This window comes from Paramormyrops kingsleyae, chromosome 21 (assembly GCF_048594095.1).
Source record: "Paramormyrops kingsleyae isolate MSU_618 chromosome 21, PKINGS_0.4, whole genome shotgun sequence".
Taxonomy (NCBI): Eukaryota; Metazoa; Chordata; class Actinopteri; order Osteoglossiformes; family Mormyridae; genus Paramormyrops; species Paramormyrops kingsleyae.
The window spans coordinates 20,581,638-20,605,185 of record NC_132817.1 but is presented as its reverse complement, the minus strand read 5'-3'; the positions used below and the strand labels follow the sequence as shown (position 1 = coordinate 20,605,185).

Sequence of the window (23,548 nt, the reverse complement as noted above, 5' to 3'; positions counted from 1 at the left end):
CTGGTCAAACTCCTCCAAAACCATTTCTGCTGTGTCTAGGTCATGTGTCTAGGTCATCACAACACTGTCGCTTTCCTTTGTAGGTGGCTGGCCGTGTCCAAACTTTTGACTGGTACAGTATTTAGGAAAAGGACACTGACTGCAAATGACACCCCTACTGGCCAGAAAAGTGAAAGGCAACTGTGGCACTTGTAAAATCACCCATGAGCACAATTCACGCACGTTGGATTGTTATAAGTTCCAGGCCATTTTAATTCTGGATTAAGTGCGCGGGTCTTCAGGTGAATTAGCTGCGGTGAGCACCATGTCACCCCAAACCTATTTCATGGAGATCGTGACAGCTGGGGGGGGGATCCGACAGACTGTAAGAAGACATGGCCCTTTCCGAACAAAAAAGGACGGACAGCGGTGTGGCAAACTGTCAAACGCCTCAGCGAGGCTGTCGGGTGGGAAGGGGGCCACACACACCCCTTACCTAATGGAGAATTTCTGCACCAAGAAAACCAGGCCCTCCATGCCAATAAACATGTGCAATAAAAAAAATATATAACTCAAGATTTTAGTAGTTGCCCTATAATACTGACGTGTTATCATGCCTTGGAGAGACCCGCACGCACATGCACATGACAACATACACAAATCACATATTTTAAATAAATAAAAATATATACAAAAGCAAAGTCTCTCCACCACTTTGAAGCATCTCTCTAATGCTTAAATTCCTCTGTTGCTGTTCTTCCTTCTATGACTGAAACTGTACTAAGATCCCATTTTTGTCCCATTATTTTTTTTTAAATGCGCAAAATGTCTCGTTTTGTATCTGGAAATGCCGGCACCGTGCATTTTTATGCAAGATGGCATCATCAGAGCTGTTTAGGTGAGTGTGTGTCTTAAGCATCAGGCTAAGATCCATCCGGGCAGAATCCACTAATAATACCCAGAGGCAGGTTCTCAACCTACACTGCAATATTGCAAGGCTATGTGAGAAAATCTGCTCTGGATGAATTTCATATTGCCTCCTTGAATTTGCAGTTTCAATTATGAAAATCATTATGAGACATCAAGACCTATTACGGCACTGTATTTTTCCACAGACTGCCAAATTTCATCCATAATTAAATAAATTGTGTGCAAGAGTTTTAGAGTGATTATACAATAATTAAACAAGCAATTATTGAAAAAACTTGTGTCTAAGACAGCCAGCTGCTAATATGAATTTAATGATTGACAGCTTATCTGTTCCAGGATGACAGCTGAAACTGAATAAGATACTACAAGTTTGCCATTTGCAAGCAATAAGTGCAAAGTCATTTCAGGTTAGGGTCATATTCTCTGAGTATATTGTAAGTGCAGCGGCGGTTATTAGACGAAATAAGCTATTGTGAGTGTTATTACAATTTGATGATTTTATTGGTTATAAAAAAGGAGACAGGGTAGGGTATTAGAGAGCGATGAAACCTATATATTTAAAATATTTAATATAAAAATAGTACATAAAGTGCTCTTATAGTGATGTAGCATTGCACTTTGAGTATTCGCTGAGGGTAATACATTTTTCTCATTTGAATTAATCCCTACACACTATAAAGGCAATTCTTTTGTGCTGGGAGAAAAGAAACCTTGCAAAGGCACCCTTTGTGCCTGTTTCTCAAACGCCTGCCCTCCTTTCTCATTCAAAACCGTTTATCCTTCCCTTTTTCTCCAGAAGAAAGTCCGCTGACAGCAATGGTCTTTCCCCGGGAGGGTTACCTTTGAAAGCACTGTCAGACCTCCACCTTGCCTGGCGTTTGCGCTTAACTCAGCCGTACACATTCAACCGGCTGTCAGCAGCACGTGGCTTCCCAGTCCTTTGTTCCTCTGAAAGGATGGAATGTAAAAGAGTGAGGTCTGTAAAGGCAGAGAAGTTATTTTTCTTTTTTTCTTCCATGCATTGTTTAGCGTTGTTCAGTTTGGGAAGCGCTCCATACTAGTTAATTTTTGTTTACATGTATAGGTCAGGTAATGCATTCAGCTGGAGTGGCTCTTCCAGAGTCGCGTATTTTACGGCAGAGATTTCGATATAATTCCCCGCTCGACCGATGATACAGCAGTACCCTTTCGTATGTAAACTGTTGAGTTATGGTGCCTTCCATCACTACACTTCCAGTCGGTTTGCGCATTATTAGCGGAAGCAGGCAAAAACACTGAACTAGCTGACGGCATTACTGGCTGCTACAGGCTGACACAGTGAAAGGCCAACATTAACGTCAGCTGTAACAACACGTATGGAAGTCTTTAAGCATGCTTGTGTGTTGGGGGGAAGTTGACAGCAGAGGTGGAGATTTCAGGACCAGAGAGTATACATCCAGACCAGGATTTTGTTTCAACCAGCCAGTTGAGTATAGAGAGTCGGAGTATTGAACTGGTTCGGAGAAACAAAATCCTGGTCTGGATTTGTACTCTCTGGACCTGAAATCTCCATCTCTGGCTGCCAGTAATTTAGTGCTGGACACGGAGATATTTTTCCCACTATGAGTACCATGGAAATAATAATAATGATGTTAAAATGTGTCTCATAATTAATTTATTTTCAATTCTTGCTAAAGCATGTACACCCTTTGGGCCACGCATGCCAAGAAGGGTGCTTTTGAAAAATAATGTAGATTGAATTTAATTGAATAGCTGACATACCAGTAAAAGTGAAATACTGTATATGAGACCTTGTTGGTTGGCTGGCAGAGATGAAGGTCAACTGTAGCAGTCTTTGACCGCTTCTGCGTGAGCCAACGGAAAGAAGCCATTTTGCCTTTGAACTGGAGACAACGGCGTGAAAAGTTGGATGCGAGTCCGAAAAGCAGAAAAGTTCTCTTTGCTGAGCGTGGGCTGCAGTCATCATTGTCCATGGCTTTGCCAGAGGAAATTCCCTTTGATCTGGTGGCCGACTTGCATAGCCGATAACATTGGGTCGATTGCCGTTATATAAAGGTCTATCTGTTATTTCGATTTTGTTTTCAACCTATCAAATTTACGTGGCGTACAGGCATAGATAAGATAATGAACAAGATAGCTGAATTTGAACGAGTAGTATTAGTACTACTACTATCAACAAATATCATACATGACTAAAAGGATAATGTGCTATTTACAATGGAAAAAAATAAATGTTTTAGAAAGAAATGTAGGATTACAGTATAAAAAGCAAAATCAACTATACAGTTAAATCTCAACTGCAATGGGTTGGTGCCCCATCCTGAGTTGTTAGCTCCAGACCCCCCCCCCCCCACCCTGAAAGGGACACGCGGTTAGAGAAAATGGATGGATGGAATTAAACCTCAGCTACAAATAACCATAAATGTTTTTCATGCAAGAAATAAATCTATAAATAAGAATGGATCCACATGAATTCAGAGGCCGTGAAATTTATGCTGCCCCTAATACTGCCTCCCAATATTTACTTCATGTCACAGAACAACACAATGCTCTATCTTCAGTAGTCTTTAGGGGAGAAGGACGGGGGACCAAGTTTTGACAAAGGGGACATTTAGCAGCGCTGAAATGAGCACATCAGCAAATGCAGCTGAGAATCCCAGCTCATGCATTCCGGAACACGCGAAAGGTTATTACTCCATTCAGTCTTTAGTGGTATCTAATACCTTCTACTGTTCTCAGCTGTCTAGAATAAACTCATTGTTATGGATAGTCGGACTGGAGCCGACGTTCTGACACACAGAATGTGCAAAAGCAGCTGTTAATCACAACCTCTCGGAAACAGGCAAGCTCTCAGAAGAGGGATTTCAGGTCCAGCAAACAGGCAAGTATTGCAAAGTAATAAAAAAAGAAGCTGCAGAGTGGATTGAAAGCGGCCGCTGAAGCCTTCTGCGGGTCGTCTTTCCTCAAGTGAATATCAGGCACTTTGCTGAGCCAAAGAACTGCTTGCTTGCATATAATGCGGATCTGATCCTAATCAGAAAGTGTTTTACATGATGGTACAATGTTATGGTTTGGAAAAATCAGGAATTTCGAATATAAACAAACAAACAAACAAGAAAAAATGACTTCTACTTGCATTTAGTCTAATTCTATTATGTAGCAGAAAAATTGTCCTAAGTGAAACGATGGTCTGTAGCGTAAACTACATGTTGCCAGACTGAATAAGTTGGAATTTATTTTCATCCCTGTCTGATGATAATAACTATAATTATATGATTGCCTAGTGTGCTCTTAACACGTCAGTGCTGATTTTTTTCCTTGCCGATTTCCACACTTTCCAAATGAAACTGCAACATCACTTTGGCTGCTCCCCTTTCTAAACAGTGAAATAATATCCTTAGTGAATGTGCTTCTGATCCCGATTTGCATCTCAAAGGCGTGTAATCTTTTAACATGATGTGACTTTACGGAAGCATCTCTGCCGAGCGAGTATATATGCTTTTAAACGTGCATTGTTGGTGCTCTGTGGTAGCGATATCACGGGGAAATCAGAGAAGAATTACAATGAATCATAATGCTGGATAAATAGCTGTTTCTGGCTGTACGGATAGGTTTGAAAGTACAGCATCAGTTGCATTTTATGCTTTCGTACCCAGTAAGCCTGATTAATATGTATGCAATCAACAAGAACGAAGTTCTGCCCTAATTATAGTGGTGTCTTCCTTTGGGAGATTGGGTTTTAATTAGGAATCAATGCAATCTCAAAGCCGGATCAGAACTGAGTTCGCACCATCCGCCTGTGTGGTTCCACCTGATAGCTCTGGACGTGCTGGAGTAGGAGTTGCTCTGGGACAGATACACGAAGCTGCGAGTGCCCTTCAGGCGTCGAATATTCAAAATACATTTCAGGCCCGTAGCTCGTCGGAAAGAAAAATGTCAATATCCCGACAATAAATGAAAAGAATCATGATTACGCTGGAGAGGACAAAAGAATAATTAAACCAGACAAGTATTCAAGTTGAGGGCTTAGGATATTGAGAGAGACTTCCTTTCCGTAGATCTCCTCCTATTAGCATAGAAATTTAAATAATCAATGGTAAGAGCACAAACCAGAACTGTTCACACGGCTGTACAACTAATGGAGCATAGAGATTTGTGGTCTGATCAAAGCACCAAACTACCAAAGCTGTCTACATATTAACCCAAACCCAGGAAGAATCAACCTCAATTTCAACTGGCCAACCCCTTCATACGAGCATATTTACCTACCATGCTGGCCCACTGGTCTTGCAACACCATGCAAGATGAACGCAGTCAGATACAACTACAAAACTGTGTCCTACATTGCATTTGCATTGGCCTTTTAATCCAAACAAAAGTCATGGGATGGCTGAGACGGTAGTAATTTTTGTATGCACTTCCATGGACAATATTTGTATAAACGTACTTTTTTGTTCCAGACAAAACCATAAATAAAAACTGATCTTTCAACGAAATGAAAATAATTTCAAAATGAACAAAGCAATACAACTTGAACTTAGTGATCATAAAAAGTGCATAACCACACTTTCCCTTTCCAACATTTGCCCAAACAAATTCCAAATCTGCCAGCTCGCTTTCAGCCGTGGCGTAAATAACATTCGTGCCCACATTGCCCATTCACTAATCTTTAAGACGGCACAAACAAGTTCATTATTTTGTAACCTTATCTCACTTATTACTATTTACATTCAAATGTTTGCTTTGTTCTTTACACAGTTCCTGTGAGGAAAAATATCTACAGCATAACTCAAAATATGTTTATTCACCCCCAGTTCAAGTAGAGAACGCCAAAGGCACACAGTCTCAATCGAGAATCAAATATTGAAACTAAAATCTCAAACAGGACACTAGAGACATGGCTACAAACATTTACAATACGATTAGGAATGTTTTTGTATGACAAAATTTGCTTCCTCCCCAATTAAATATTTACCACGATCTGTGTGGTTCTGCCCATCCCCTGAAAGCTCTCTGTTTCTCGGAAGCTTCTGGAAGTCATCACTGGCAGCTGCCAATACAGAGCGGTTTTTATACAAACAGGTTTCACCGCAACATGACGCTCTCAAGGCAAAGAGGCACTGGGTGACGAACATGAGATGCGTCCCAAAAAAAAGGCAGTACTGGCAGAATCTTGGTGACTGTGCGAGGTGCACGGGGCAGAGTGGAATATTAAGTGTCTGTGCTTGTGTAATTACCTTGCCAGAGACTACCTCTGCAAATGCTATTGCTGTTTATACACAAAGGCTGGCTGGCTTAGTGAATCATATTTTCTACAAGTCATTGTTAATATTTAGCTCCCTTTCAGAATGTACTTCTATCTATTTTTTGAAGGATCTGCGTTTATAAGGCTCTATTTACCGATGCAAAGTATCACTCAAATCCTGAAAAGGGCCGCCGTTATTCCTCCGAATACTAATCCTTTCACTCAAGGCCACACATCAGTGCCAAGCTTTGGAAAAGCTCTGTTATTCACATGTGAAAATCAGCCCTATTCACACTTTACAGATATAATGGTTTATGTTAGAGTTGTGGTTGGAAAGGATGCCCCTGGATCCAGGAATCCTTGACTGTGACGAGAAAAGTACCTGAACTGCATGCTAACCTGCCGAATGAGGTTATGTAAGGAGGGAGGTGTGGACATTATGGGGTGGGGCTAAGTCAGGTGACAAGAATAATCATTCGCTTCTTCTCTGCCTTACTAACACCCATAGAAAACAGGCTTCTGTTTTTCTCGCGACTGGATGATTTGCACGTTCCCAGATGCTCAAGCACCGTGTGGTGAGACTTGATCTCATACCTTCACCATTTTTCCCAGTAAACCTGTCAGTAAAGTCCCCTGCTTTCTGCTGACCATTCTTGTGTCACATGGTCCTATTTCTATGCCTGAAGGAAGTCTTTCTGTGTGTGTGTGTGTGTGTGCGTTTGTATGTGTGTGTGCGTGTATGTGTGCATGTATGTATGTATGTGCGTGTATGTATGCGCGTGTGTGTGCATGTATGTATGCGCGTGTGTGTGTGCATGTATGTATGTATGTGTGTGTGCGTGTATGTGTGCATGTATGTATGTATGTATGTGTCTGCATGTATGTGCATGTGTATGTGCGTGTATGTGTATGTATGTATGTGCGTGTATGTGTGCATGTATGTATGTATGTATGTGCGTGTATGTATGCGCGTGTGTGTGTGCATGTATGTATGTATGTGTGTGCGTGTATGTGTGCATGTATGTATGTATGTGTCTGCATGTATGTGCATGTGCGTGTGTATGTGCGTGTATGTATGTGTGTGTGTGTGTGTGTGTGTGTGTGTGTATGTGTGTATGTATGTTTGCATGTCTATATGTAACTGCAGTTCTGAGACCAAAATTGAGATCACATTTGTACACACCCTCACTTTATGCTCTAGCAATTCTGTTAATGTCATGATCAAGAAATTTCAAAAAGTGAAGACTTTTTAAAATATGCAAAATTATTTTGCCTGTGAACTGCTGGCAAATACATTATTTAAATTTTGATTTAATTCATTTTAATGAATGGAACTTAAGGGAATATAGACTAATTTTTATCTGAACAATTTCACTATCGATTTGACATCTGACAGATTATGCCATGGATACAATTCAGCCAAAAACATAGAAAAGTGATGGCCAGGTTCACTAATAATATACAGTATGTTTCATTAAACTGAACAGCCAAATATAAATATGAAACCGGTGCCTGAAATTATAAAGATGAAAGGCACAAGTCTTTAGATTCCTTAATAAAAGAACCGCTGTGGTAACTGTCAGGGCACAGGTCATAATTTAACGAAAGCTCAAACATTAGCTATCAAAGAAATTCCCTGGTATAAATTTAATCATTAATTTTACATCCATGCATTATTTGCAAACTTTGAGGCCATAGTTTTGAAGTTTTTCAATAGTCAGGGATGTGCAGTGCATGGATTTGCATCACGGATTGGCCTGATTTTATCAGGAAGCCTTTGGCATTATTCTGAAGATTTAGCCTCAGGGGCCACTCCTTCACAGACACTGCGCCCCGCTCCTTCACAGACACTGCTGCCCGCTCCTTCACAGACACTGCTGCCCGCTCCTTCACAGACAACGGCATTCCATGACATATCACGTTGTGTCTCCGTCTTGATCGGATCGATGGGACTAAATTCCTCACCTCAATATCCACTATCCGGCAAGAACATTATTGTTATATGCCTGTTGTTTATTCCAGTGTACTGCATCACAGATGGAGTCATGGTCCTTCCTGAAGAGGTACAGTGTGCTCATTGTCTTTTCCGGAAGGTGTCACTGGCCTAGAACCCCATTTCCTGGGTATCCGTTATCCTCCAGCAAAAAGACAGAGATGGATGCCAGTACAGGGGAGAGTCTAATGAGATACAGTAACGGGAAATGCTTAATGCATGAGAGGGTCGTGCTTAAGACTAATGGGGGGAGTGGGGGGCACATTGGGGGGATTAATGGGGCAATGGTAGACCGTCGCAGACCCTCAAGTCTGCCCACGTCCAGGCCTTCCAGGTACCTGTGCAAACATCCCTGCATAAAGGTGCCAGATAATAACGAGTGGGTGTCTGACAGAGGACCTACATTAGCAGAAGTCCCAGCTAGAGAGACAAATTGAGAATATATTCATGAGTCACAGCAATAGGGCTTTAATAAACCTTTACACATTGGTATTCATCAGCACTAATGGCGAAGCAGCGAATGCAAATGACAGAAAGACACTTCGGATGTGCCAAATGAATATTACCCACTGCCAGTTCGGAAGACTTTGGCTTTAGCCACGGAGGGAACATTTAAGGAGGAAAGACTCATATTGGAAGTCCTATAATCAAGGGGCTACCCTTTAAAAAGAGTCACTAAGCAAGACACTGCTGCTTCCATTAGGGACCACGCGTTTTAAAAATGGAACGTGAATTAAATTAAACAGAAGTAGAAATACTTCCTTATGAGCTGCCCAGTAGATTTTACCATTACGCACATCGATAAAAGATTATTTTATAGGTTGTTCATACTCATTTTTTGTTGGGTTGGCGAGCGTTTGGGAAGAAAATAAAAGGCACAGAGAGACGTCACTTATAACACCTGGAGAATGTAATTTTAACCTTGTCTCAGCCACGTTAGCCCCAAGAGGAATGGTGTCCGCAGCTCTGTTGAAGTAATATCCGTGTGAATATCAGCAGTGATTCGGAATGTGGCTGGCCGGTGCTATGTTGTATATAAATTGCAGTACTATATATCAACTCTGGGTATCAGGAAAGTTCAGCCCTCTATTGATCTGTACCCTTAACTATTTTACTGCTAGTAATTTATTGCAATCGGTGTCTGTTCTTTGATTGATGAGGGGAGCTGAACAGGCCAAATTTAGCCTCTGTCGTTCCCTGGGTGTCTTCTCCTGCCCTTCTTCATGTGCATTACGTGCGACATAACAATGTTCCCTATTTGCATGCCATCCAAAGTCATTCTGACTTCAAACTAAAAGCAGAGATGAAAGCCTTAATGGACTCAATAGGAAGAGGATATTAGAAGAAATGTATTCACCAGATGACATTATTTGTCTTTGTTAGCAATTGTATGTTTTGCATTCCTACAGGGTGCAGAAACCCATTTGTTCAAAAGAGTCATTGTGAAATATTATTGCGAGGACAATGTTTTCTTTTTTCATGATGGATTTGCATCATTATCTTCACATGAGATGTAAATGAATTCCTCCGCAAAGCTTATCAGAACCGCTGATTTGTTCAGATGGGAGAACCACAAAAACAAACAAACAAATAAATGGAGACCACTAAAACCAGCGAGGATCCTTTCGTTTTTGCCCTATAGAGGCAAACTGACCAATTGTTTTAGCCAAGGGGAGAATTTAAACGATAGCTGCATATGTGAGGAATTAATTTGCCAAATTAGCTACGCCTCACATCATGTGATGTATAGGACACTGGGACCTTCTACTACACTTAAGTTCCCCCAAGGTGAGCTTGAGTACAGTCTACAGCTCCGTGTCAGTGGAGCCGCATAGAGTCAACCATGAGATAAGTTTTAACCGAATGGTGTGTGCCAATCCAATTCCAGTCTGGCCGGGTTTACCATCTTGCCAACCAAGCTGCATTTTCCTTATTTTCTGAATTTCAAACACCAAGAATAATATGCAAAGTAACCCTAAAGCTTTCATGTTTGACTGTAGTAGTCCGGTTTTGCCTGTTCCTGGTATAATGACATGGACCTCTAACGTTTACTTAACCACACACAAATGATTGCAGCTATGTATAGAAAAGGTCAGGGTAATTCTGATGCTAATTATGTTCATTTACACTACAGGTGTACATAGAATTATGTAGATTATATGAACTGGAGTTCTATAATTGTTTACTGGCAGGTTCAACCTAAGAATAACAAAAGTTGGCATCAGACCGTGAGGAGTTTCATAGATGATTTATATGAGATTCGATTCCTGAACATGTCTGGTTAATGTTGTTGTGTGCTTTTTATTAGAATAAAAGACACTTTCCCTTAGCGTTAATGTAAACCAAAGTCATACACAGTCAGGTAAGTCTAAACGTACTAAACGTGCAGCAAGTTAATAATGATGAAAAGGCATGTATGTATAGACACACTACACCAAACACACACACACACACACACACACACACACACACCACCAAACACACACACACACACACACACACACACACACACACACACACACACACACACACACACACACACACAGTAACCTTTGCAGTCTATATAGGCCAGGTACACTTTATACATTGCTGAGTTTCTCTCTTGTAAGAATTGTTCCAATGAATTTTAATAGAGAATGAAATATTTCTTGTGTTGTTTTGCAAGTTCTGTTTCTCTTTGAAATATAGAAAATAAAAATGTTAATTATGGCCTAATGAGGAAAAAAGTGGAACAGTCCTATCCTAGATACTGACACAGTTTCATAAAACCCAGTTTTGCTTTTAAATGCTGATCCAAAACAATTTATAGAGAATGGGGAGAACAGCATTTTATTGTTTTTTCCTGTTTTATACACAAAGTTATTGATTCATATGTATTATTAACTTTTCATCACAAAGCACAATACTGCACAGTAATTCATATACTGAATGTATGTTTATTTCTGAATATGTGGCCATTTTGCCCAAACTAAAGTGACCTTGTGTTGGCCTTAAAGGTACTCGGTGCCCTCTTTCTAAACCTTCCAGCACCTGCCCCTCAAGAAGTCCCTGCAAACTGCTTTCCTTTGGGCATAGTGGTTCCCCCCCCCCAGTCCAGGGTGTACCCCAGCCGCGTGCCCTGTGCCCTGTGATAGACTGGCATCCCATCCAGGGTGTATCCCAGCCGCGTGCCCTGTGATAGACTGGCATCCCACCCAGGGTGTACCCCAGCCGCGTGCCCTGTGATAGACTGGCATCCCATCCAGGGTGTACCCCAGCCGCGTGCCCTGTGCCCTGTGATAGAGACTGGCATCCTGTACAGGGTGTACCCCAGCCCTGTGCCCTGTGATAGACTGGCATCCCATCCAGGGTGTACCCCAGCCGCGTGCCCTGTGCCCTGTGATAGACTGGCATCCTGTACAGGGTGTACCCCAGCCGCGTGCCCTGTGATAGACTGGCATCCCATCCAGGGTGTACCCCAGCCGCGTGCCCTGTGCCCTGTGATAGACTGGCATCCTGTACAGGGTGTACCCCAGCCGTGTGCCCTGTGATAGACTGGCATCCTGTACAGGGTGTACCCCAGCCGCGTGCCCTGTGCCCTGTGATAGACTGGCATCCCATCCAGGGTGTACCCTAGCCGCGTGCCCTGTGATAGACTGGCATCCTGTACAGGGTGTACCCCAGCCGCGTGCCCTATGTTTCCTTGGATATCCCTCAGCCTCCCCCCCCTTGCCCAGATCCCACGCAAGAAGATGGATTGAAATTGATTTCATAGGATGAATTTATTTAGGCAATTACATAGCAGACAACCTATTAAAGAACAAAGCCATGCACACACTCTAAGGGGACTTCAGAGGACAGAGGTACTGCTTCAATTCATCAATTCAGATTGTGTGTGAAAGCATGATCCCTGCCAGCACATACATTCTGCACACACAATAATAAGCTGTGTTATTGAGTGCATCATAGGAAAGCAGATTTCTTGTTTGAGACTAAGAACTCAATATCATCGCACTTTGTTGCATGGCTGACGACAGATATTTCACTGAACCAGTTCTTTGCTCGAGGGGACACTAGCTGGGACTCTACAGGGAACAACATATTTTTAGGTTGCATGTCCGATGGGGCCGTATCACCTATAGTTTTTGGCGATATCCTCTAAACACTGACCTATCCAGTATCTGCATGTGATTATTCAGAAAGCTTACACTGCCAATGCTTAACAGAAGAGATTTTAAAAATAAAATTGGTTTAAATATTTATCCTGTTTGTTTGAACTTTTACAGGAATCCTTTGCAATGCTACATTTCATCTTGGGTTAATAAAAAAACTTCAGGAATGAGTATATTGGAGGGACGGCTCAGGTTGGACGATGGAGACAAAGCCAGAGGCGAGATTGTGCTGATTTCGAGACGTACAGAGGAGGTTGGTGTGGAAGAGGCAGGTCTAAGAGGAGGTAGTGAGAGAGGACATGCAGGTGTGAAAGAGGATGGCCAAAGAGGAGGCTTATGGATGTGGTGAGAGGACATGCAAGCGGTTGGTGTGAGAGGAATATGCAGAGGACAGGAATAGTTCATTAATAAGAATAACCACCACTTGTACGTATCACGGGGAAAATAGTTTCAAATTAAATTATTTTTATTCATTGACTTCTTTTGTGGTTTGGCCCTTTACATCCAGATGTACACAAAAATTTATTAAAACGGTTCTGCAGTCGCATGTCAGACAAGTGTGTCTGTGGGGGCCTCTGTCGAGACACTGTTTGATCTCACATTTGAATTATGTCTGCTGGCTCTCCCCAGACAGCTTGACGGCACATCCGGGGGACAGGGAAACTTAGCGGAGAAACTCGGGAAGTAAATACGCCGGCACCGACGGCGCGCAAGGCCTTTTGAAGTTTTTAGTGCGGCCGCACTAATTATCATCCGTTACGCCGGATTTTAATGCACCTGCCACTTAACAGGGCAATGGAAACGGGGGTGTGAGAAAAAAACAAAAAACCAAAAACGGAATCGAATGTTTCCCCTTGAATGTTGCGTCATCTCATGGGAATGCAGTACAGCTGCTAATTACTACTGAAGGGAAGATTGGAAACTGAAGGTCGTTTGAGAGAAACAAAATCTAAAAATATCTAAGTAATTTCAAAAGTATTTAAACACAATCAGCACTTTGTAATGAATACAAACCACTATTATTGATTTAATTAAGATATGTGCATTAGACGCGGTATTTCAGCCCCATACCTAACGGTACAGAGTAATTACACTGACACAGAGAGGCACCGTGGCTGCAGGATTATGGACCCTTTGATAAGGAAGACCAATATATTTAGGCACAGTTTGCGTGGGGCGGCTTCTAAATAACCCGAATCAGGCTGGAACCTGAGCCGTAATGTGTTTTTCTTAGAGCTGTGTTATACAAACGGTTCGTGCCAGTAAGACACCAGCCCAATGTAGGACGCAGTGGAATTTCATTTAATAACTGCTACAAATGCAGCAAAATTATTGTTAGTACTTATAAGAAGGTACAGACATGTGTCTCTGCAATAGGTAGGCGTCCTGTGCCGGGTTATTCCCTGCCTTTCCTCTATGGCTAACAGGAGAGGCTCCATGCATAGGGAAAGGCAGGTTTAGAAAATGGATGGATATAGACATATATTATAAATAACACCTGCAGTGAAGGATGTGCAAAATGTGAATGATGGGGAAGATGGTGGCGCAGGAGGTAGTGCTATCGTTCGGCAACTGGAAGGTATCAAAGTGTCCTTGAGCAAGACACTGAACCCCAAATTGCTCCCGGAGTGCAGGTTGGTGCCTTGCATGGCAGCCTCTGCCACCGGTGTGTGAATGTGAGTGTGGATGGTGAATGTGAGGCATGTATTGTAAAGCGCTTTGAGTACTGGTAGGAGTAGAAAAGCGCTATATAAATGCAGTCCATTTACCAAAACGTGAAGGATGTGCAAAACACGAAGGATGTGCAAAACACTAATTATGATGCAGCAAAATGATTGAGTCCTTATAAACACATAATATATATATATTTGTCATTAAAATGGCAATTAACATGCATTTCACAGTGGAAATGTATAGATATGCAGTACTTACCTCACAAGGAGGTTCCACAATCATCTAGATGGTTCTTTTCAATTCACACTTACACAGGCATAGCGTGTGACACTCACACATGGACGCACACAAATAAATCTGACATTTCGGCCCATGTGTTCACAATCAATACAGCAAACATGCTTCAATGTGTACAGTAAGGCAAGAGGGATTGTGGGAAAGGCTGGGGGACTCTGTCATGTGACACTGATACAGATTGTACATTGGACAGAGAGTTATTTTGCCAACATTCCCCTTTCAGGGACGACTGGGAATCGGGGATAGGGTGGTGTGGTGAAGGGAAGGGAGGAGAAGACACAACTTTGCGAAATAAACCACAAATGGGAATTCGCTGCTTCAGCAGGATAAAAAAAGCATGGAAAAGAAGCAGGGAACATAAGGAACACACATCTCAAGAAAATGGCGGTTCTGCTTCATGTTCCTGTCAAAAGTGCAGAAGACACCCATATATAGCAAAACGAACTGAGAGACAGATGGCACCAATCGATACATAGAAATAAAAAAAATATACAAAAAACTACTTGCATCATAGACCACAATGCAGGCCTGGCAGGAATTTCATATAAAAATCGCAGCGTAATTGATTTGTTCTTTTCTGAAAACAAACTCTTCAGTGGCTCTTGTCACAGGCCCAGAGAGCAGACAAACTGTGGTGATATGATCCATTCAGGTTCTATCACTCATCTGTATCAGTCCCAGCCACCCTGGTAGCTCATCTCTCTGAAACCATTAAAATAATGGTGAAAAACGCTGATAATGACACACATCGGAGCCGTGTCTGTCAGTACGAGTCTAAACCCCTGGCAGTTATATGCAGCACCAGAATGGGTTAAGGTCAATGGACGCAGAGACCTCCCCACAGGGGGAAAAGGGGGGCTGACCAGGTCCAGAACCAAACCATGACAATTATAACCCGCTGAGCTGTAAAACTCAAAATTGGACAGAGCTGCTGACTCTAATGAAGAGAAAATCCAGAGAGCCAGACCACTGATAGAAATGACATTGTGAAAAATCAGAACAGGTCTTTTTCTCTCTCCCCCCCCCCCCCCCCGCCAAACCATTTGTCATTCTTTCGTTAATGTACCGAATGTGACGGAAATGAGAGTGTGTGTGCTGAACTATATTACTTAGCAGTGTACTTTATTTCAACCTGGAAACGGTGTATAGTCTTAGTGTCAGCTGTCTGAGAATAGCTGAGCAGTCAAGAGCAGCGGCCGACTGCAGCAGAAGCAATTACTGCTCAAGGGGTCGAAGTGCTGGAGAGGCACCTGTTACATACATTTAAAGTTAACAGAGCTTCAGCAGCCGCGGTGTCACCCCCCCTCGCTCGTTTAAATTAAGCTTCAATTATTTATAACCGCTGTTAAGTGCGATCGACCACATTCGACACGGCGCCTTGCAATGCATCAGTTCCGTGTGGCAATTTCACAGTGCAATTTAGTGCGCGGGTTTCACTGAGGCTGGGTATTCCCCAGCAACAACTGACTGGGAAAGGTAGGGCAAATCGGTATTCCCCAGCAACAACTGACTGGGAAAGGTAGGGCAAATCGGTATTCCCCAGCAACAACTGACTGGGAAAGGTAGGGCAAATCGGTATTCCCCAGCAACAACTGACTGGGAAAGGTAGAGCAAATCGGTATTCCCCAGCAACAACTGACTGGGAAAGGTAGGGCAAATCGGTATTCCCCTTACCTCCTTTTTGGATATTAATTTATTATTTTTAATTATATTTTTGTAATGATAAACTTGGTGCCTTAACTACAGTAATTAGTGCCACATATTTTGAAGAAATGCATATTAAACAAGGTGCTTAAATAGAAATACCCAGCTATATAAAGTAACGCAAACTAAAAATATATATATATATATATATATATTTATTTATATGTATTAAAGTAGCAAGCAATGCTTGCAGATTTGGAGTATAAATACTTCCTAAGCAAACGCACGAAAATAAAATTATGAGATTTGCTTGCAAATATAACACACCCATCCAGCCATCTATCTATTCATCTAACCCCTTTTATAACATAGGATCGGGGGGGGGGGGACTTTGAACCAATCAAAGACAGTGTTTGGGGACAAGGCTGGGAAACACTTAGGGTGCTGTGCCAGACCATCACAGATCACAGACATTCTCTCTCTCTCACACGTGCACACACACGCACACACACACACGCACGCACGCACGCACACACACACACACACACACACACACACACACACACACACACACACACACACACACACACACACACACACACACACCCACCCACCCTATCCAGCCCTAACCATAACCAACCAAATAAAATCTTTGTGGGGACCTGAAAAATGGTCCCCACAACATCAAAATAACAGGTTTTTATTACATTGAACATTTGGTCCCCACAATGTAATATAAATATAATCCACTGACACACTGGGCCAGATCTAGGCTTAGGCAAATTAACCAGCTGCAGAGGGCCTGACTGAGGGCCCAAACAGAGTCCCTGTACAGATCAGCCCCCCCCACCCCCCCACCCGATCGGTGACATCCACCCAGGGGGAGCCCCCTTGTCAGTGAAATCTACCAGTGTCCCCCCCTCCAAAAAAAATTATTTATAGCTATGGCACTGCCTAGGGTCCCTAAACTCCAGTTCCATCCAGTGATCCAGTTCTGCTCACACATCCAATGTCACACTATGGGCAATCTGGAGACACGGATTCAGCTAACCGCGAGTCGCAGGTCTCTGGTGGAACCAACAATCGTATGTGAGGAACAGGGAATCTGGGCTGACATTTTGAAACCTGAGTGCAGAGTCGCGCTCACACTGCACTTCTTGTCAGCCACCATCAGGTGTGTGTTATCATGGTGTGTTGGGAGAGAGCCTGCCTGCGTTTTTCCTATTCGTGGATTAATTTTGCTCACCGGCATTTGGGGTCCCATTGCAATGCATAAAGCAAGCAAGGGAATGTTTCGAGCCATTAAATTCCTTTTGCAGATCATGCTTGCAGTAATTGCATGTCAATCGGTATGCAACAGTGAGAAAATAGATAATAAAACCCCCACGGACTTATAAATCATTGCCTTTGCTGGCATGTCAGCAAGTAATGGAACTCAGACAGACTAAAGTCATTCATATCCCTGTCAGGCTCCTAAGGCCGCAGGGTCTAATTTTGCTAAATCTGTTTTCTTTCGACGGTCAGCATGTAGCTCAGTGGGTCTCTCTCTAGCTTCCTGACTCAGATTCAGAGGTTCATTTCTTATCTCCAGTTCATTTGCATGAGTTTTCATGCTTTCTTCATGTTCACATGGGTCAAAAAACAAGTGCTTTTGCAAAATAGCACCTCTACACTCCCTGCAGAGTGAGTTTGCAGCCTGTGTTGGGCTGCCCAACTCAACTCCTACACATCTACCACCCTACAGAGCTTAGCTGAAGCCCTAATTTAACACACCTGATACAGATAATCAGGACCTTCAATAGCATCGCAGTATTAGAGCCAGCTATGTGGAAGGGCCTGATTTTCTGTGTCAGGAGCAGGGGTGGGCAGGCCTGCTCTAAGGACCCAAGGCCTGCCCTTTCTGGGATAAACTCACTGCAACCCTGCACTGGAGAAGTGCTATAGATTGTTGGATGTTTCTTCATTTTAATTGATTTAATGATATCCAGTATATAGGCGTATGGGAAATCTATCACCCGTAAAAAGCAATCCAAGTGCAATGCAGCAGACAGGCTGATTTCTCAGCAAACAACATTGTGTTTTCAATGTCACAACCATGTCACGGAGACACTAAATTGATGTGGTCCTGACAATCAAGGGACTCAATGACTGGACGTTTATTATTATTATTATTATTATTATGCAGACCCCTGCTTATTTAACTTAAATCAGCAGGAGCAGAGGTCATTAACCTCGCAGATGAAGCTATGCTGTGTGACATGATGGAAGGGCAGGGAGGCACGCATGTGACAGGGGGACACAAGAGCTGTCAGATAACACAGGGAGTCAAGGTTGGAAATTCCAATGCATTGCGATGAGGGCACACAGGAATTGCATCCCTCTCGCCTCCTATCCAACCTGCAATTTATTTGGTCGGGGGATGGTGATGGAAATGTTTGGACACAGCATTTCGGGCCTGACGTCTCGTTGCATAATCATGACAGCGAAATAAATATGTAAGGATTTCGGTTTTGATGCTCCGCCGTCGCTGACTCGACAAATACCTTCAGTCATTCATCCAGCCAACTGCACGGAGTATATTATAAATTAGTATATATGGCTCAGTTCCACATTCGGCGTTATACGCGACTGTGATGAATTGCGTGGTCTCATTCAGTCGAATGAAATTATGAGCCCGCAAGTCACTCGGAATAAACTGCATGATGCAGTGACTTTGCAGCTACGAGATAAAACGAAGGTCCTGAAAATGCAGTTTCCGAGCCATTTAAGAAAAGCAGCTACGTTGTCAGGCTCTGTTTGCTGCCCCCCTCCTCCCACCTGTGTTAGCAGTCTTTGCTCATTTGTAGAATTTGTTAATCTGTAAAGCAAAACATCCAGGAAAATGCAGCTCTGGGTTGTCAGGGAAATCTTAAACAGCCACACGGAAAGTTGTAAAAATCAATATTAACTCAGGGTTTGTCCATTTTCCAGAGGAGTACTACATCTCTGCAAATATGGACTGTGCATCACACTGGACGACATTGCGAATGAATTAGAGAGCTGGATTGGATTTCGCTGCTGGTATTCCGTGACATATGTGATTTTGGCCGACCATTTCCCTTCGGATTTGAACTTTGGAATTTTTAACATCATAAATTTCTGGCAACTTCTAAAATGACTGACAAAATTAGCTCATTCATACCTTTTTTTGCATTTGAACCAGAAAATAATTCCGTCTCTAGGGACTCACTAGTGCTGTGATTGTTGATTTGAAGCCCTTGATGTTTTGAAGTGATGCATTGAACAAATTAATTAGTGGTCCCTGAATTAAGGATTTCACAATTCAAAACAGGTCAAGGCTCAACTGCCACCAATTTCACATCCTCTGCAAATATAATTTTAAGATAATTTATTTGTTTAGGAATTATCTTTGTGACTGAATAAAAAATTCATATCATGACTGTTCTGGGATAAATTTGATGTGTTTTCAAGTTTACGCTTATTATAGACTTAAAAGATCATATCACCGAGAACTAATAAATTAAGATTCAAATTAATCAAGCAATCAGTGTGCTGTATTTCTGGGTTTTAGCATTGACCCAGTTAATCTGCCTCCCTTTTATCAGTGTTCTTTAACCTTTGTTTATTTGAGAAATTGTTATTACAGTACATGCCTGCATCTTTTTAGACATAAATATTACTGCATTCCTCACTGAAGTAAAAAGCTGGATCTTTTATGAAAGTAATGGGTTTGTCAGTCATGTTGTTTTCTGGTAAAGAACCAATTTAGTATACCACAAATCTAATCTCCGTCAAAGAGAAACATTGATTTTCTTTTTTCCATTCATGTCAGTAATGCATTCATCTGAATGGGGACAAAGTTTTAGCAGCCTAACAGTGATACGAAGTACATAAATAACTTTTTCTACTGGGTTGAGTTAGCTGAGGGTATCTGTTGAATGAAACAGCTCTAAAACTCTAAAACAAAGGAAGACTAAAGCAAGGTCACATCGGTCTAAAATTAATGGCACTGAGAATCATACATTCGACCCTTCTGCATCGCGACTTCCCCCATCATGATTTCGATATAATCGCGGGGTCAGCATAAGAAATAAAATGGGATTTTTTGGGGGAGTTTTTGGCGAAAGCCGCAGACGACACGCAAAGGCCAGCAGACGACACAAAGTTTTTAGTAACTCAAAAATGCATTAAATATAGTGTGAGTATTGTTACAATGGGACACTTTCTGAAAATTTGCTTTCTGGAAAAACTTACACAATCATCTCAATGTTCTGAATCCCAACTTGATACCACTGTAAATATTGAATGCCCCCTGAACACTGTATAGAAGAGAAAATTGAATCTAAAAGTTTAAATGTCCCATTTTAACGATATTCACCCTATGTACAGTGCCAGTTTGGGGGACACTAAGTGTGTTTATGGCACCCTTTCACGTGATATCTCACAGTGATCTTCCTATCTTGCCTTTCTCATATCTTTTGCCAAAAGGGACCAACATATTTACAACGTTTTTCCAGATAGTGAGGGACCTGTGGTGGCAGTGGGCAGTGGTATCTTAATGGTTAGGGAAGATTGAAAGATTGCTGGTTTGAATCCCTGACCAGCAAGGCACCACCCCCAAGCACTGCTCCCCAGGTGCTGAATTACTGTAGCTGCCCCCTGCTGTGTCACATATGGGTTAAATGTAGAGGACATGTTTTGTTGTTTCATTGTGCACTGCGTGCCGTAGTGTGTCAAGAACGACAATTAATCACTTTCACTCATGCACTGTGCTCCTGTAATACATATGTGCTACATTTACTAGCTATGAAAAGAATACCGCCATGTTTTCTTGACACTGACGTCTGCACTGCCTCCGCCACTGGCCGGCTGTCTCATTCACTGTATGTCGCGATACGGATCACTGCAGACCAGGATCTCGTCTCAGGGTGCCGTTTTAGTGCAGTGAAGGCAGGCGCTTTGGCTCAGTGGGGAGTCTGAAGACCCACGGCTCCGGCGCCTCCATCTGGCTCCATGTCCACCTGGATTTCCTCCAGCGTTATCCTGCAGATCCCAAGACATCCAGTTTTGCTGGATTGGTGCCTCTAATTCGTCCCTGGTCTCTGCGTGATTGGCCTCCCGTCCAGGGAGCACCCTGCCTCATAGCCACCCTGGAGTACGTCCCCAGTGCATTCTGGGATACGCTCCAAGCTAGCACTAACCCTGAATTGGGGAAGCAGTTATAGGAAAGTGGATGCATTTATTTGCTGAAGTACCATGCATATGGGTGCACGGGAATTATTATTGGTGTTCTGGGCTATTTCTTTAAATTGATATTAAAATAAAATTAAAGTTACTGCATTATAGAACGAAATGATGTACCTACGCCAAAGTCCTTGGAAATTATGTGTGTATGTTATTAATGTTTTATAGATAGTGCAGCGATGAACTGCATCAGTAAATACAGCAGGTCAAACATGATTTACTCCTGCGTCCGCATAGTAATCACGCTAAAATGGGCACCTAGAAATTATTAGCCATAATACTAATAACGCTGATTAAAAAAATACAAATCATAGATCAAGATCAAGAGTACAACGTAATAGAGTAGCAGTACTTACCGTACCTCCCGTAACAAATATCAATTAAAAATGGAAAAATAGTAAAGCTACCACTAAAAGTATATTGGGCAAGTATGTTTGTGTGGTGATGTATATAAATAAATGTATAATGTCGTAGTCTAAATAGCAGCTGATTTACATATTTAAAATATATTTATGTCTAAATAGCAGGATAATGGAGAATGAGGCTTGAGTTACTGTGTGTTAGTGTAATAGGAAATATATACCTACATTTCATTTGCACTTTTGTAAACATACTATAATATATATATATATATATATATGTATATGTGTGTGTGTGTGTGTGTGTGTGTGTGTGTGTGTGTGTGTGTGTGTGTGTGTGTGTGTGTGTGTGTGTGAAGCCAGTGCAGCGTTCTGCAGACACAGCTGTCAGTGGTGGTGATGGTCACATGGGTCCAAAACGGACACTGTCATTGGTTGGCAGTGTTCACTTCTCGTGTGACTCCGGCGTAAAAGCCGTTTCTAAGTCTGTTTGTCCGCGATGTGATTGACCTGAAACGTCTATCAGCAGGCAGTTTAGAGTTTACTATATGTATGCATGAGTGATTAATGCATGCAGAGCGTCCATTACCCCCCAGGAGAGCCCAACGTCTTCCCCATGCTGACCATACACATAGCATGCTGCGCAACCAGAGATATTCCTGCTTATTTAAATCTTAGTATTGTTTAGTAGCTACTGGTTGGGTTTTATGCCTTTGTATTTCAGTATAGAGAATGGGGCTTAGGGGTAGGGGTGGGTTAGGATGCTGTGTCACTGGTTCGAATCTCAGGTGGGCAGGGTGATTTCATGCTAGTATTGCTGAGTGAGGCCCTTAAACACTGTGGATTTACATTTACAAAAAATGTATGTGTTTTCAATAAAAATGTCTGTTAAATAAGGAAAAAAAATTAACTGGAATGAAAAGGGACCAAACGAGAAGCAGACTCATCTGTATGGTCAGCAAACCTGCGTGTCATTTTCAATAAATGCCTGAAGTGCCTAATTATAAAGAAAAACCATCCACCCACCTTCAGGAGGACTTGCGAGATGGAAATCAGGAAAAAAGAGCCATGAAAATGATCTGGGGGGGGGGGGGGACCAAGACCCAATCCTGCAGCGCTTACTAATGAAAAAAAACAACGCAACTTCAGTCAACACAGCTTCACCAATCCTCTTTAACATGCTGTGTCTCTGTTTGCTTTTAAGAAAGATACACAGAATCAGTCAGTCAACCAAATGGAAGCAGAAATAAAGGTTTGGGTGCATCTGCTTTTAAAGACAGCAAAGGCCTCCTTTAATATAAGGAATCAAGTATCACTATCAAGCTAACTGCAAAAGAAGTTTACCTATCAGAATTACAGTTTTGGTAAGTATTCCTGGGTGGTTGTTAGTTTATGAATTTCATTTTAAAAAGTAGTAACACAGTAAGGACATGGACTGCAGGATTTCTTTACACGCTCTGTCTGTCCAGCCGCGGAGTTTTCTTAAACGCTCAGATGGGAGTTCACCAAGTTTGGAACTTATCTTAGCAACGATCTCTGTAGAATGACAACACTGTCTTTGTGATATTGTCACCGCCGACATCCAATCCGGGCAGCTCCTAACGTAAAAGGAGTTGCCTCAGTGTAGACGGGGCTGGCACGAGAAAGGAAAGCCCCCAGAGCGACAGAGCCGTAAGCAGAGGGGGGACAAAGGAATCCCCAAATGTGACAAAGGAATCCCCAAATGTGGGCAATCGCCGTCAATGGCGAAGGGAGAGTTTCACTTCCTCGATGAGCTGAGATTAGGAAGCGTGGCCCTGTGCCATTCACTCTCCAGCGGTCCTCAGGCGATCAAGGAAGCCCCCAGCATCCCCGATGCGGCCCCCCAGCATGCCCGATGCGGGCCCCCAGCATGCCCGATGCGGGCCCCCAGCATGCCCGATGCGGGCCCCTTGCCCCCCAGCATCCCCGATGCGGGCCGCTCTGCACGCTGAAGGGATTCCAGCACTGTCAGGCAGCGCTTTCAGCTTGATACCATAATGCTCCTCTGGGT

The 23,548-nt window shown here is 42.6% G+C and overlaps 1 protein-coding gene across 5 annotated transcripts in view; it reads right to left on the bottom strand.

Annotated features, from left to right (window-relative positions):
• LOC111840992 (complement factor H-like) overlaps positions 1 to 23,548 on the bottom strand; it is an 88,067-nt gene that overhangs the window by 48,225 nt on the left and 16,294 nt on the right. Inside the window, exon 1 of one of the 5 annotated variants that reach the window (XM_072704325.1) lies at positions 5,885 to 5,992. The exons of the other annotated variants lie outside the window; for them this stretch is intronic. The gene's annotated coding sequence lies outside the window, so the exon portion shown is untranslated. Of the gene's footprint in view, positions 1 to 5,884; positions 5,993 to 23,548 lie in introns of those variants that run through there. 5 annotated transcript variants of the gene reach the window in all.